Below are 17,523 nucleotides of genomic sequence, written 5' to 3'. Positions count from 1 at the left end.
TGTTTTTATTTGCACTGACTGCTTTTGTTTCATTTCCCCCTTTACCTCTGTTTTGCAACTTCAATTTGACTTGCATATAGACTCACAAGACAGCTGGGTCTAAACCAGAAAAAGGAATCTAAGCACTTTCAGGTTCGGGGTCTGGATTTGAACTTTGTGGATCAGGTCCCATGCTACCATCTGTTTCGTCATCTGCACATTTGCAGAGGAGAGAATATGTGACTGACTCAAGAGACAGACCCTTCAATACTATTTATTCTGGGATTGTAAACAAGACCAGCTAGAAAGAGGATATATTGGTTTGAGGGATATGTTAATACAGTATGTTAATTTCTTTGATGGACAGAAATCAAACTCAAACTGACAAAGCCCTGCTCTCAATTATTCTGTGTCATAACCTATTCTCTCACTTGATTATATGCAGGTTGATATACTGGTACAAAATCATAAATGTACAGTATCCTGCCAGGGGACTTCAGATCTATAGTGACTCATTACATTAGCCTCATGTCGAGTGTACCACTCGGATATCCTTTTCCTGGGCGTGAGCAGCCAAAGTTTAAGGTCTCTCTCCTTCAGCAGTTCCAGAATCATGCTGACTAAACCAAGTGAAAAATAAGTGTATTTTCATGACATATTGGTTGACTGTAAAACAAAATGTGAAAATGAATTGAGATAGTACAAGATGGGGGAAGAGGATTAAAACTCTCTTGCTTCATTAAAAAAACGACTATACATCTGCTCAAATCAGCATGTAAACTAGAGCATTTCTCTTTTACTTTTTATCTCTGTATTTGTTTCTTTGGATTGGCTACGTACACTATGTTTTTGTAATCTGCACGCTATTTTAGGTTGGTGTTCAAGGTGTCTCGCAAAGAAAAGTTGTATTTGTGTCCTTTTTAATTACTGTTATTCTTTATGATGTACAAAAAGACTGTTTTTAAGTTCCCTCTTTCTGTGTGTGTGTGGTGGGGGGGTGTCGTTTGTTTGTTTTTTGTTTTTAATAAATAAGAAAATCAAGACTTAACTACCCTGTTTTCTTGATAGATTCTATGGAAGACCGAAGAACTGATAGGAGTATCACACTAGGAGTACCTTGAAAATAAACCTGATTAAAGGGAAAATAACTTGAAAATCACAATTCCATCTGAAAATTGTGTATAGCTACTGTTGTCACAGGTAACAACCCCCAAGTGAGAAAACTGAAATAGTTAAGGTCTCACAGCAAGTCAAAGGCAGAGCCAGAAACACAGCCAAAGTCGTCTAATACCAAGCCCAGTCCTCTCCATGGGACCATGCTATACATACTCCTTAGTATTATTTGCATTCCAAGGGACAATATTTTGCCATTTGAGTTTGGCATAAACAGCACAGCAAGTTTTTATATGTCTTGTGTTATACATATGTTGGAGGAGAAGCAGCTTCTCTGGTCTGTTTTCCAGACCCTCAAGATTCCAGGCTAGTTATGAAGGGAGCATCAGTAGGCTATAACCTGTCAGCTAGGGGTATAGTGTTTATGCTACTTGCTGATCATGCATATAGTCTGCTGCTTTTTAAAGGAAAAACAGCGTAGATCTCCATTCTCCTTACCCCCTCCACTCCCAGTGGACCTGAGCCATCTTACCTTTCACCAGCAGCATGGGGCTGGAGATGAACTCATGGCCACCACTGCTCTGATTATCCCCAATGCAGAGTCCTCAAGAGGATCAGAGAGATATCAAAAAATTACTGTATTTTGTGTCCACTAAAGGGCTTCTGAGTAAAACTTTCTAACAGAAAAGTTAATCCATATTGAACAAACAACAAAAAGTGTATCTACAACACAGGGGTTAGGAATTATTTAACAAAATGACAAGTCCCCATCCCTTGATATTACTTTTAGCTTCATTTCCTTTGATTTTACATATGGAACAATTCAGAACATCAAAATGGTGTGATACTTTAGAACTTTTTTCTTATAATGCCAGCATTCATAATAGTTATAATTTGCTTTTCAAACAACCCTTGAAAAATCCATTAAAACAATCATAATAAAGCCACTGGAGGATTATTGTTGCATTGGAATATCAAAGAATTTAGCATGCATTGAGGATTTATTGTCATATGAAATATTCAAATGTTAATGATACCAATCTGCAATGCGGTGTTCTTCTTTTCATTAGATGCTATACATCAATCTGACATCCTTAATACTTTTTGTTAGGCTGATAAATGAAATCAATTTTAAATTACATTATTCAGTATGCCTTCCATTTAATTTAGAAATAAAATTATTTCCTTATAAATCTTAAACAACAAACTATAGAAATGTAAACACACACACCACAACAAATACTGTTGCTATTCTGTTGTCTGTAATGTTTATTGTAAGTTGCATGCATTTCCACCCCCAATGTCTCATTTGTATCTCTCTTTTTTAAACACGGGAAACTGGCAAAATATTTTTTCAGTAGCTTTCTCTCACTGGACCCTTCTCTTCCCTCCTCAACTAATTTTTTTAGGCCCCAATTCAGTAAGGTCCTTAAACACAAGTATAACTTTAAGCACATGAATAGTCTCACTGATGTCAGTAGGATTACTCATGTACTTAAATACCTTACTGAACTGGGATCCAAAGCTTTTAGGCAAGTGCTTACGTCCATCCCTATTCAGAAAAGCAATTCCCAGATTCTTAAGTCCCATTGATTTATATGGGAATTAAGCACATGCCTACAGTCAAACATATGCTTAAGTCCTTTGCTGCACTTGGCCCTGCAGCTTGCTCCTGACTTCAGCAGGAGCTGTGGGAGTTCAGCACCACTCTGTAGTGCTCAGCACCTTGCAGGATTGAGCCTATATTTATGGTATTATAGAAGCAAGTATTGTGTGTAGCTGAAATATCATTGCAGGAAGTTCGTTGGATAATGTAATGATGATTACTGAACTTTTCAGTGTAGCAGGCAAAGTGCTTGAAAACTGTAATGCAGAGAGCAGAAGGTTTAAAATGAAATCTTAAAGAGGAAAACAAAACAAAAAACCTTCCTTCCCAGCCATCTGGCTTTTGTCAGCTAACCTTTTAAAGTTGTACCAAATCATTTTTCTTAGATCTACACAACCCATCAGTCGAGTTTGCTGTAATCAGGGCTGGCTCCAGGCACCAGCCAACCAAGCACGTGCTTGGGGCGGCGCTTTGGCGGGGGCGCCTGGGGTGGGGGGTGGGTGTGCGGGGTTGGGGGGGGGGGTGGTTGGTTGGGGCGGCGCGTTTTTTTTTTTTTGTTTTTTCAGCAGCGCGCGCGGCGCGCGCGCGCGGCATGTTTTGACGGGGCAGCGCTGGGGGGGGTGTTACGGTGGCACGGCGCTCAGGGGGAGTGTTAGGGCGGCGCAGCGCTCGGGGAGTGTTACGGCGGGGTGGTGCTCGGGGAGTGTTACGGCGGGGTGGTGCTTGGGGGGTGTTAGGGCGGCGCGTCCTCGGGGGGGGTGTTACGGAGGGGTGGCGCTCGGGGGTGGGGGTGTTACAGCGGTTGGCACTCTTTTTTTCTTGCTTGGGGCGGCAAAAAAGTTAGAGCCGGCCCTGGCTGTAATACACCTCATAATTTGCCCCATTTAAATCCAGCTCAGAGATGTGACTTGTGCGACAAGTATTATGTCATGGAGTTTATGATAATTGTTGTTATCCCCCACGTTTTTTTTGTTTGATTTGTCATTTATTACTATGCTGATGGCTAGTTGAGTGTGGGAGTTTGATGCAGGTAGAATTTCACAGTGTAAGAACACAATCCCTCTCCCAGAATTGATGGAAGCATAGCCAGTGACTTCACAGGGAGCAGGGTATGGCCAAAATAGTACGGCATGTTTTGTTTTAAATGTTTGATTAAAGATTTGTATAAGCATACAAAACGTTACTGAGTGGACAAAGCAGAGTTAAGTTTAGCTTTGATGTTGAAGTAGGACTTAAAAATAATAATAATAGAACTTTTCATCAAAAGATCTGAAAGGCTTTGAGGTAACCATGCATCATTATTCCCATTTTGTAAATGAGAAAACTGAGGCACAGTGAGATTAAATGCTTTGCCCCAGGTCACAGTGAGTCAGGGGCAGAGCTATGTTTCTCTCTTCTATTCAGGTTCCTATACCACATTCTTCCCCAAAGCATCTGAGCTCTTGGGGTGAAATCCTGGTCCAACTGAAGTCCATGGCAAAACTCCCACTGACTTCAGCAAGCCCAGAATTGTAACCTGGGTCTTCTGATTGCCTCAACTGCCCTATCCACCGTAGCACACATGTAACAGGAAACGCTTTTAGGTTAGCATCTATATTTTCAGTGTAGACTACCAGTGTCTCTACTATCTCAGAATATAAATGGAGGTTTTGATGAATGTTTCCATTGTTTCCATCTAGACAGACAGGCTTTAGTTATCAGTGCTCTGTGTGAGCTACTACCGGGTGTCTCCAAAATTAAAGTAATTAGGGATAAGTGTTCACTTCCAATTAGGGTTGCCAACCCTCCAGGATTGGCCTGGAGTTTCCAGGAATTAAAGATTAATGTTAAATTAAAAATTATGTCATGTGATGAAACCTCCAGGAATACATCCAACCAAAATTGGCAAACCTACTTCCACAGATGCCTTCCATCCTGCTTTTCAGCACTTTAGACTCCCACACATAAAGACCAAGCCTATCTACCTTCCAAGATTCACTGGGGACTGGCCTGGGTTTAAAATAAAGAAGGTAATTTGTTTTTACTAAATTTTACATTGCAAGTCTTAAAATAAAAAGTAAAATGATCCCAAAATAACTTTACTGAAAAGTTTTATGCATCAGATGCCACAGTTTTATCCCTTCAAAATTACGAACATGACAATGTACCAACCTAGGAACAAAACATACTTAGAGATGGTAATGAAATATGATATTTTACTAGTCTGCTGACTAGACATGCAGAACTTTTCAAGGCAAACCTTTCATTTATTTGAACTCCTTTATATTGGCATTTTTCAGCTCTTCCAAATACACTTCTACCCCGATATAACGTGACCTGATGTAACACGAATTCGGCTATAATGCGGTAAAGCAGTGCTGGGGGGGGCGGGGCTACGCACTCCAGCAGATCAAATCAAGTTCGATATAATGCGGTTTCACCTAGAATGTGGTAAGATTTTTTGGCTCCCGAGGACAGCATTACATTGGGGTAGAGGTGTATAAGCTTTAAACCAATATCAATCAGCAATTCAAAATATATTGCTTAGTTTACAGGAAAATAATTCAAGTGTTCTGATTGCATACTCCAAAGGAGAGAGGCAGAAGAGCAGTCATAGAGATAGTAATAGGATAATGTAAGCAAAAGTGAAACAGGCATGTAAAAGTTCCCCTTGCTTTTAGTTATGTGGGATCTATTGCTTTCCTCCAATACATACAGATGAGCCACCAGATAGAATACAGTTCTGAAAAGCTGCTCGTAGACATTTACCCATTGCAATATGACATGAGCTGGCCCGAGTATACATTTTGAAAAATAAATTATAAATAATTGTAGAAGACCACCACAATATTGATGCAAAAATGGTTATTGATAAAAGTGTTAATATTTAGTTTTATACTTTTAGACTATTGCATTCTTCACTTTGCCTTTACTGAATTTTAGGAAATACCTGTAATATTTTCATATGCATTATGCTTAGAGACTAGGACAGCTCACATGCTTATGTTTTGGTTGCTTATATAATGAAATATAATGTTCTAGCTAATTCTGAGGAAAATCTCTGCTTTCCATCACCGGTAACAGGCATCAAGTGTCAAGGAAGATAACATTCATTAGCCATAAAACCATGTTTATTACCGCCAAATGTTATTACGCTGACTCTGGAATGCGGATTTATAACTTTTTGGCTTTAATATTCTATATCATGTTCTTTTTTTACTATGTCTTGAAAGATGTATGTAGGTGTTAGTTATTGTCAAGGCTACGATTTAATCACAGGTATTTTTAGTAAAAGTCATGGACAGGTCACGGGCAAGAAACAAAAAAATCACAGCCCGTGACCTGTCGGTGACTTATACCATAAATACCCCTGACTGAATCTTACGGGGGGGAACTTTGCCGGGGGGAGCCCGCAGCACCAGCTGCAGTGGGAGGGAGCCCCAGGGAGCCAGTGGCTTCTCCGTCTGCCACCGGGGGAGGAGGAGCCCCAGGGCCAGACGCTGTTCCAGCCACCCTGGGACTGATGCCAGGAGCCACTGTGCTGGAGCACCTTTGGCTGTCCTGGCACCACTGCTCAGGCGCTGCATCAGCCAGCTGCATCAGCCACTGTTCAGGCGGTCCCCGAGGCCAGCTGCCCGGGGCTGCCAGGGTAGTGGCTGATACAGCTGGCCCCAGGACCAGGCTCCAGCAGTGGCTTGGGCAGCCCTGGGATCAGCCACACTGGCCACTGCAGATGTCATGAAGTCTGTAGGAAGTCACAGAATCCGTGACTTACGTGACCTCTGTGACAAACACGGAGCCCTAGTTATTGTGATTCATGCTTTGTTGAGAACCAGTGGTTCTCAAACTAGGGCCACCGCTTGTTCAGGGAAAGCCCCTGGCGTGCCAGACCAGTTTGTTTACCTGCTGCGTCTGCAGGTTCAGCTGATCACGGCTCCCGCTGGCCGCAGTTCGCTGCTCCAGGCCAATGGGGGCTGCAGGAAGGGTGGTCAGCACGTCCCTCTGCCAGTGCCGCTTCATGCAGCCCCCATTGGCTTGGAGCGGCAAACCGCAGCCAGTGGGAGCCACGATCGGCTGAACCCGTGGATGTGGCAGGTAAACAAACCAGCTCAGCCTGCCAGAGGCTTTCCCTGAACAAGCAGCAGCCCTAGCTTGAGAACCGCTGGTATAGGAGTCTGGTTGCAAATTGTAAGTGATTACAAATTGTAGGTTGTAAATCTAGAAATCATTTGGCCAAAAGGAAAACGAACAACACTGTCTTACCAAAGAAAAGGACACATCCCTCATGGATCAGATAATAATTGGTATAAATATTATCTTTATCTCAAGAAACAGAGAAAGAGACCAATTTGTGTAAAAATCTGAATAGTGTTTTTGTGCAGGCCATACCAAACAGGGGTGATACTTAGGATGCGTTACCAGAGCTATAAACACAGATATAAAAGAGTGCTTTTTTTACCCCTCCACTTTGGCAAAAGGAAAACCTTAGTTTCAAACCCACACAAAGAATTATAGAAATATCCATATTGAAACTGATTTCTTATATAAGCACTCTAAAGTCTTCATTCTTCAAATGTTAAGGAGAACATATTTGGTTGGGAAATGTTTTACAGAAGATAATCATTACTACAGATTTAAGTTTCCACATAAAGGTGAAAGCTTTTGCCTTCCTTCAAATGCTTGAGATGGTATAAATTTCTTTTGAGATGTATATTTGTCAATATTTTCTATCTTAATGCAAGCCTTCATCTAATAATAACTGCCTGATGCCACAGTTATGTGACTAGCAAGATGTTTTATGTACAAACATAGCAAGGTCATTTGATTACTAATGTAAAAAGCAATTTGGATCTAAAAATTATATTAATAGGGGGATTTAATAGGTGATCTTGCAATGCTTACGCAAGTCTCAAACTCAGGAAGACAAGAAAAAAAAGACAATATCTACTCTGATGACCATTTAAGTTTAAAGAGTCTCTTTAAGAATCAATTATGGTTTTTTTAAAAAGCTATTTATGAGAGCTGAAATATTTTTATACAGAAAACAGGATTACGTGGATTTATTTGAAACAGAATTTCAACTCCTATTAAACCCTCATGAAACTAAAGGGATATATCAGAAAATGGACTAAATAAAGAGTTAAAACTCTAACTCTGAAGATGTTCTTAGACTTTCCTACAGCAAAGACAAAAGCAATTACAACCCTGCTGCATACGTATTAGCAGATTGCATATTCCTAAGGAATGCTACCATGACCATCCCACAAAGATGCTGAGCCAATAAAAGGTGACCGCAGCTGATATTTGAATTCAGTAAAACCCCTAAAACAAGGGTGTCTTCCATCGTCAATGAGATTACAAAAAGAGAGAATTATAAATCTCTCAGCTGAAAGACCAACACAGCACACTCATTTTAGCACACTTAGCACAGCCTGTGCATTCCATCTCTGCAAGCAGACACCCGCAGCAACAAAACAGCTAAGAAGAACAAAGAAGCCACAACACAGCATCATGAAGCAGCAATCTCCCAGCCCTGCATTGCTTCTGTTACATGATGAAATCCATTAGATGATAGCATCACTGATGAGATGGAGTTTGCAAAAGTGCTGCCAAGGAGCTAGATTTAAATTGTTCTTGTAATAATTTTAATCAAATATTAAAATGCTCTTGTAATTTAAGATATTAACAGCTTCTCCTTGTAAATGCCAGACAGTTTAAGCTATGTAATCTTGGAGAGGACACATTAGCAAAAGAGAGAAATAGTGAGATTTTATTTGAATGTAAGATTCTTAATATTTGTTAATTTCCCGGTCTCAAATCCACTCCTTGAATGGCTTCTTTTAAGTAACTAAATTTTAAAAAACTTCAGTTTTATAGGACTTAGTTAAGCTCACTTTTGCCATTAATAAACTCTTTAAGTTATCTATGATACACTAATACAAGACTCACTCCAAATTTTGAGAATGATATACTTTGGTCTTAACTTACCTAGAGAAGAGTATTCCCACTCTTGGATATTGCAGGTGATTAAGGTGTAATTTCTGTTGAAAGAACTCCACACAGAGGAATACAGAAGAGACTATAACTGAAGTAATCACTATTTATTCATTGTATTCGGTTTCAGTTCTCTTTTCTTTCTTTTTCTCTTTTTAAAAATAAGAGATTGTGAATAATTGTGATTTTTTGGCTTAATGTTAATTGTGGTGTCCCCTAAGGTATAGAAAGAACCCATGTGACACATCTCTGAATTGGCATTGAAAGAGAGACTTGTAAGATTTCATTTTCCATTCTTGTGTCTCTAGATGACAATTTTTTAGTCATTTTTGGTATAAAATTACTTGATGCTTGACAACTTAAATCACTCCTGTCTCCCCCACATATTAATCCAAATGTACACTATCTATTCAGTCACCTGGAATGAACCCAAAGGCAAATTTCCAAAATGTAAAATACACTATACAAACTTAACTACACATATACCCAGTAGAAAATGAGACATTCAATAGTACTGAGTAAATGCAAAAATACATGTTTTAACTATAAATATGTATATATGCAAATACTTCTCCAATAGACTGGATGGAATCTGAAGTTGCCACTCCATTTTGTAGGGTTAACAATACACATTTTAAAGGGTATAAATAGATATACTTCTAATATGTGTAAAATTATATAAATACATATTTATCTCCTAGAGTTCCCCAGCACATTACATAATAATTACATATTTACATTCTTTAGAAAATCATATTTAATTGAAAGATTGTTATAACTTTGATGTTACCCACAAGATGCATATTAGTAAAAAAAACCCTGCCTAAACAAACCACTTTAATGATGGTTTAAAAATCAGGGGAAACTTTACTATTTAATAGTTAAATAACATATATGGGGGTAAATTTTCATGTATTCCATATACACATTTAAGTGAGAAATCAACAGAATGTTTTGCTGCAATGTGAGAACAAAGTTGCCCACATCGAGGTTCAGCAGTGGCAAAATTCTTCAACTGTCAGGCCTGCCAGAGGGTGGATGGGATTATTTGTGCATGCCTATACTTCTGCTGTCATCCTTCTACTTGATTCTGAAAGAAGCTCTTGAGAAGAAGGGCTTGGTGACTCATCACATAACAGGAAGCCCTACATTTCCTTTCCTTTGTGGCCCTTTCTGAGCCCAACCAAGCACCACGGAGTAGTTAGCTATGTACTGTAACTTATGTCTTTGTTTGCTATGTACTGTACCTTTTTATTTCTAAGGCTTCTGCTGTCTGCAGAGGTGGGGTGAGAAATTCTAGTCCCATTGAAGTCAATGCAAGTTTTGTCATTGGTTTCAATGGGGCCAGGGTTTCACCTAGGAAGTCATTTTGTGTTCAGTTAAGCACAACCTGTTACAGCGAATGCATTCACTGCAAGTTCTCATGTTGACTTCACTTTTGTTGTTTCTTCTCATACTCTAAACTACAGGTCATTCTAACTCAAAAACATACAAATACATTTGTTGTTTCTAAAGAAGTCCTCTACAGTGCCTCCCTCTCCTCTAACAAACCAGCTTTTAGCAAGAATAAAGGTCAATGCCTCCATCATTTTGGGAGAGCTACATCTTCATAGCTCACTTGTGAGGGTAACTCATGTTTTTATTGCCCATACGTCTTTTCCCTCTGCCTAATCCAAAACTCCTGAGGAGTTAGAAGATGTGGGCATAACTTCAGCTGGTATCAGCTGTCATAATTCCACTGAAATGGAGTAATGACAATTTACATCAGAGGAGGATCTGTCCATAGGTAAGTCTGTCTGACTAGGACTTCATCTCTAGGCGGCTGTGGTACACCTATGTTTTAGGTGCACTGGTTCTTTTTGTTCTCCTAATGCCATGGTACAAGAAGGGTCAGAGTTGGTCTTTATTGTTTAATCATTAAACATTTTCATGATGTTAAACTAATATATGGGGCCTGTAATTGGCTTATGACATCTGATTATTAGGCTCCCATTCTGCTTTATAATCTTTCAGCAAGGTATTGGCAACCAGCAAATGACTCAGAAAAGCACATTTTAATTAAGAGCTTGGCAGTTTATTTTCCCACCAAGATGCATGTGAGTAATTCCCATTAGTATTAACAGGAGTTACATAAATGCACTGAGGAATGGATATATATTTCCCTTTAATTTTGAAACACAAGTTAGTGTTTGTACGTGCATGAAATGGTGTTGTGTGAACTTGTAGAATGTTTATGGAGAGCAAAACGAGTGATGCTTTGCTTTGGTATTACTCAACTATAATACCCTGTCAGCAATAATGTTCAGTAACGTGGTTCAAAAGTATATTAATGTAAAATATATTTGTGTGGCTACCGCTTTTATTAGCTACAACACATCCAATCACATACTAAATAAAATGCTAAAAGGGACCACAAAGTACTACTGTAATATGAAAGTATGTTGATATATTTCTGTTGGGAATGCTGTTCATGGCTTTTACAGCTCTTCGCAATGTTGCATGCATATTGTTAAGGCCAAACAAGCAGTTTTATCATGTTATCTATCTTTCTAAGTGTAAAAAAAGAGGCTACTCTCCACCCCTGTATATTTTTTCAAATGAAGCTGTTCCTTCCTAAATTTGTTTAACTGTTAAATGAAGAAAATGCTACAGCTGTAAGAATATTGACCCTAATTCAGATCCCATTTACACCAGTGAAACTCCATGGGTTTCAGTGCAGATATTCCTGCATAACAACAGCATCAGATCAGAATTGGGTCCATTTTACATTTTAAATTTTAATGATAAGGCTGGCCTGAGGTCATATGGGCCTTCTGAACATTGAACACTATCTAGGAGAGGGGAAAACTTGACCCACTTTCAACCCTGCTTGAATTCAGGTTCCTCAGAGCATAATGGAACTCCCGTGTGGTCACAAGGTTTGCAAATACTGAGGGCTAGCCCTTTTGAATGAACATTAAGAAATCCCAACTTAAAGCTCCCCATGTGTACACAAAATTGGGTAAGTGCTAAAGGAGAGGCAGTGAGGCCTAATGAATAGAGCAATGAACTGGGACTCAAGACCTGGATTCTATTTCCAGTTCTATTACTAGCCTGCTGGGTGATCTTGAGCAAGTTATTTCACGTCTCTGTGCATCAGTTTCCCTATCTCTAACATAAAGATAATGACAATCACTTTGTAAATCACTTTGAGAACTGCTGATGAAAAGTGCTGTACAAGTGCTAGGTATTATTATTATTATTTATTGTTGTTAATGAAAACTAAAGTAAAAAAAAAAGGATATCTAATCATTCCAGTGTCTTTGTAGTAAGCATTTTCTCAGAGGTAGACAATCTATTCGTATTACAATTCCTTAATTTTCCCCACTTCTGTTGCTTACATGCTGGAAGTGATTTTGAACTTAATACTCAGGGAGGAAAGACAAAACAAAAAATACGGCCCTGTTGGCGATATAGTGACAGAAAAGAAAATCCCAAAAAGAACAGAGTATTTTTAAAGTATGCTCAAATTGTCACATGCATCTGTTCAAGCTCATTTTCTTTTAATCATTACTGCGGTGCTTATGTTAGTAAAATAAGGGAAGCAAACTAAATGCTGGAGCAGAGTAGAATTGTTATTATGCACTATCCAGGACTTGTTCCATGTACAGTAGGTGTTTACTGCCATCTTCTGGGGAACCTGAAAACTGTTCTGTCTTACACATGTAGGTCTGGTCTACCCTAAAAGGTTAGGTCAACCAAGTTACATAGCTCATGGCTGTGAAAAATCCACCCTTCTGAACAACTAATCTTTGGTGTAAACAGCAGTAGGCTGATGGAAGAATTCTTCTGTCAACCTAGCTGCCACTGCTATCATGGGAGAACCCCGGGTTGTGTCTAACCGAAGCACTATAGCTGTGCCACTGAAGTGTTTCAAGTGTAGACAAGCCCATAGCTTCTCATTTTACTATGACTTCAGTGAAGGGAGAAATAATCAAATGTAGTCTCCAAAGGCACCAAACAAAAGGCTCTAATGTTTTACCATGATATTTAGGGCTGGGTGAATTAGTTCTGATTTAGAAAACAAGAAAGAGCTGACCCAAACTTCAAGAAGTTTCAATGCAGTACTTTTTTCCCCCATTTTTGTCGATCTCTGTTCTCCCCAATTTGGGCCAATACCAGAAATACAGAGGCTGTTCTTGTGTTATTTACAACCTGACCAGAAGGAAGGAACACCAGAAATCTCATGAGTGAGAATGCAGACTTAAGAGGATCAGGTACAGTAGTTATCATGTCTTGAGTTAGTTATCTAAACCAAACATGAACTCTGAGCCTTTTGAGATTGACATATCATTTTTAATAATAACTTTGAACTTCTATGGCACCTTGCCCATGGATCTCGAAGTTCTTCACAATGAATTGAGCCTCACAACACCACTGTCAGGCAGTGAAGTACTATTATTCCTATTTTACAATGACAAAACTAAGGGCTTGTCTACACTTACCAGGCGATTGACGAGCAGCAATCGATGCATCAGCAGTTGATTTAGCGGGTCTAGTGAAGACCCACTAAATCGACCGCCAATTGGTCTCCAGTTGACTCCTGTACTCCACCTGAACGAGAAGGACAAGAGGAGTCAACGGGGGAGTGTCTCTAGTCGACACTGCATAGTGTAGACACTGCGGTAGGTAGATCTAAGCACGTTGACTTAAGCTACATTATTCATGTAGCTGAAGTTGCATAACTTAGATCTATCTCCCCCCACAGTGTACTGTAGACAAGTACTTAGGCAGAGAGAAACTAAAGCTGACTTTGCAGGTGGAATTTTGCATCCACAAATAATTATATCTGAAGTTTTTCACCCATAACTAATTTGGGGGTGCAACTACAGTCAAGAGCAAGACTTTTGGTTTTTCTTTTCTTCTCTTCTTTTTTCCTCTTCCATTCCACTATTCTTTTCTCCCCTCTGTCTTTTTTATTAATTTCTACAGTAACATTATCCATTCTCCCCAGCCCTTCCTCCAGTCATCTGCCTCCTGCTCATGGCCTGTCCTTTGCCAAATGTGATTACCCACTTCTCTGTGGGGTCGGGAACAGTGCCTTGCAGGTGGCTGACAATCCATTTGTACATTGGATGGGTGAGGAAAGGCATCTACTTAGGCCTTGTCTTGATTAGTAAAAGTGGTTGAGTTTAGTTGGGCATAGATAACATGAGCTAGTGAAGCCTGATCTAAACCCACCCACATTTCATAACGTAGATAGAGGGTTGATTTGTGCATGTCAGGCTACAGTGTATAACTAACTAAAATTGAACTGAAGGTGTTACCCTGAATCTACATTAGGAAAGGTGATTGAGTTTAGGTCAGTATAACAGGATATTTGGCCATTAAATGAAACTGGACTCAGCTCTCCTGTTCCAGTGAGTAAGCATCTGGGGCTACAAAAGACAGTCAGGTATCAGAGCAGCCTGAGTATGTCAGAAGTTAGATAGGAGAAGGGCTGGGGATAAGAAAAGGAAGAGACAGATGGGTAATTTCTGGGAGAAGGTTGAAGGCAGAAAAGCAGCAAGAGAGGGTTGCTGGCTGGCATCCCTGAGAGCCAGGGCTGAATGCAGCGGTGGCAGCAGCAGCAGGGGGCATTGATTGCTCACTCTAAGCTGGAGAGCTGGAGCCGATAGTTAGAGAGAGCTGAAGGAAGGGGGAGCAGTGGAGGGGCTTATGCACTGTTGTCTCCTTGCTGGAGACCTGGACCTGAGAAGCAGTGAGAGGACCAGGGCGTTCCCAAGAGAAGAAAAGGCTGGGGTAGCTGTCCTGGAAGAGAGATGGAAGAGAACAGAAGACAGTGGGGTGTGAGGACTATATGCACTGGAGTAAGATAGAGCATGTTTTGGGACTTGTGTTGTTGCACAAGTTTGTTGGAATTAACTGGCACCCAAGAGGGATATTGTTTAAGAAAGAGCCTTAAGTGGAGCCCTTTGGGTTACCCAAAAAGGAAACTAAGGCAGGGGGCCACTTGCAGGGCTGCCCTGAGTTTACCAGGGAGTGTCTGGGAGACAGCTAATCGTGTACTGTACTTACTTGTTCGGTAAACCCAACCTAAACTCAACCACTTTTACTAGTCAAGAGTAGACAAAGCCATAAGGGACCCCTACTGCTTGCCCTCTGTCACAGAATATAAGGAAAGAAATATTATCCACTGCTTTTCACTTTGTGTACCCATTTATTACAGATGTGCAAACTGTATGTAAAATGCTACCAAATCTGATTGCACCAGTGATAGCATTTTGCATTCACTTTGTACATGAATCACTGAATATATAAGATGCAAGGCAGTGGAGAATCAGGACTATTGCTTGTAAGAAAGTATTACTCACACGGGACAGTAAACATAGAGAACAATCAGTGTGGGGAAAAAAGTTCACCATATCCCTTTTAAGACAATGGTTCCCAAACTTTAACAACCTGTGAACCCCTTTCACTAAAATGTCGTCTTGCGGACCCCATCCTAAAAATGAATATTTCCAGGGATTTTCTCCTTTACCTTAGTATAAATTATAAAAGCAGTGAAGTTGGAAATATAAATTTGTTTTTATGACATACTTATCACCCTATTTATTATTATTATTTATCATCACAGTATTTTTATTACATTCTGAAAACAGCAACACTCTTCCAAGATCTCACTTTCGTAGTTTGTATCACTTTGAATAAGCCGGTTATAAGACAAGGCTCCTATGATTTATCAAGGAACAGCATGAAGGAAGGTATTTAAGAAGCCAACTCAAAGAGTTCCTTCTACACAAGAATTCAAGTCTTGAGCAGTCCAGGCAAACAACACACATTACAACAAAGCTTAAACTTGTTCTTCATAATCATTTAAAAAACTATACTAGCTGCCTATTTAATTTTAAAAACAGCAAAAAATATCCACCTCCCTTTCCATTTCTTATAAGGAGTCTTGAAGTTTAAATCTCCTCAGTGTGATAGATATGCTTGCTTTGATCTGCTTAGCTGCTGGCCCCATGCTGCACGGGGTCCCTAGGGACAGCTCTGTCCACCATTAGGGAATTTTTTCCCCGAGAACCCTTGTAACATTTCGCAAACCCCCAGGGGTTCACGAACCCATCTGGGAACCACTGCTTTAAGAAAATCCAATAAAGAGTTGCTGATGACTGACTAAATGAAACAATTTAGATTATCTTTTCAAAATAATGCATTATTGTGGTTTTCTAATACACTAATAAACTCAAATACAGCAGTCCCATTGGGCCTCAGTATGAGAAGAGCATGAATTATAAATTGCTATAGGCAATATGTATTGATGGCATACAAAGAAAATATAGCATGTGTTTAAATTTTTGTATATTCAAATTAGTGAATTGTTGCCAAAATTTGGATACTACTATTATACAGTTTCCAAATGGCATCCACCTTAACTGGAAACACAGGAGTGCTTTGATACTATGAAAATTTTAAATGAACCTTTACTGTAGTAACCATAGTTTTTCAAGATGACTGCCTGCATGGATCACACTTAGTGCATGAGCTTGAAACATTTAAATAGTAGTGTCCATTAGTGCTGTGTGTACACCTTGCCATGGCCCTGCCATCTCCCTCCCACTATATAAGAAGTACAGATCCACTGCCACTAAGTTCCTGTCTATCTACACTGCAGTCATACCAGAGCCAGTTTGAAAAGCAATAGCAGTGAAGCCACAGCACCATGGGCTCTAGCCTCTCAAGTACATATCAAGGGTCCCAGGGTGGAGATATACAGACTGCTGCCTATCACCTGTGCTGCCACAGCTTCCAGCTAGAACAAAGCTAGTGCAGGTCTGGCTACATGTCCTGCAGTCGCACCTCCAATTGCAGTGTGAGTATACCAGAGATTCTTGATTCAGAGGGTAAGACTCAGACATAGTGGGGGGAGGAAGGGACTTTGGATCCTTGCAGGCAATCATGCTGAAGAAACATATTTCCTATGATACAAAACTGTTACTCTTTGAGCATTTTTGCATGGATCCCCACTGCAGGAAACTGACAAGCAGACTCCAGGTCCGAGAAGACAGGTCTGAGGAGACGTCCTTAACAAAAGATTCAGAGAGTTTAAAGCCAGAAGGGACTGTTAGATCATCTAGTACAATCTCCTGTATCTGAGAGGCCACTAATTTCATCCAGTTACCTCTTTATTTAGCTCAATAACTTGTATTTGACTGCCCCTGGTATGCCTTTCTCCACTAAATTAAAGGGCTCTTCAATGCCCAGTATTTTTTCCCTGCAAAGGTACTTAAAGCTCCAAGTCACCTCTCTCAATCTTTTTTTGGTAAATTTAATAGATTGAGATCTTTAAGTCGCTCTCTGGAAGGCATTTTTTCCAGCCCTTGAGTGATTTTTATGTCTCTTCTCTGCCCTTTCTAGTGTTTCACTATCCTTTATAAATGTGGACATCACAACTGGATGCAGCATTCCAGGATCAGTCTCACCACTGCTGAATACAGAGGTACAATCACCTCCCTACTCCTACTCACTATTCCCTGTTTGTACATTCAAGGATCACATTAGTCCTTTTTGTTACATGATTGCACTGGGATCTCATGTACAATTGCTTGTCCACTATGACCCCTGAATCCTTTTCAGAATCAGTTTTCCAGGTTACAGAGCCCAATTCTGTAGGTAAATTCCCTGTTCTTAGATAACTGAATGGGCCCAGCTTCCCAAGCAATCACTGTGTATGATTGCCTTGTTCTCATCAATATTTACTTCTTTGCCAATTTTTGTGTCATTCACAAATTATATCAGTAATTTTATTTTTACTTCCAGATCATTGATGAAAATTTTGAATAGCATCAGGCTTACCTCTGATCCCTATGGAA

General features: G+C 39.9%; 1 long non-coding RNA gene across 1 annotated transcript; it reads left to right on the top strand.

The window, feature by feature from the left end:
- The first annotated feature begins 428 nt into the window (after positions 1–428).
- Positions 429–17,136, top strand: LOC120375123. The gene is made up of 3 exons (XR_005586446.1): positions 429–564; positions 1,048–1,179; positions 17,069–17,136. It is a non-coding gene; the product is annotated as an uncharacterized LOC120375123 (long non-coding RNA).
- Positions 17,137–17,523: the final 387 nt, after the last annotated feature.

The sequence above is a fragment of the Mauremys reevesii genome, linkage group 11 (assembly GCF_016161935.1).
Source record: "Mauremys reevesii isolate NIE-2019 linkage group 11, ASM1616193v1, whole genome shotgun sequence".
Classification (NCBI taxonomy): Eukaryota; Metazoa; Chordata; order Testudines; family Geoemydidae; genus Mauremys; species Mauremys reevesii.
This window is presented reverse-complemented; position numbering and strand designations above follow the sequence as displayed.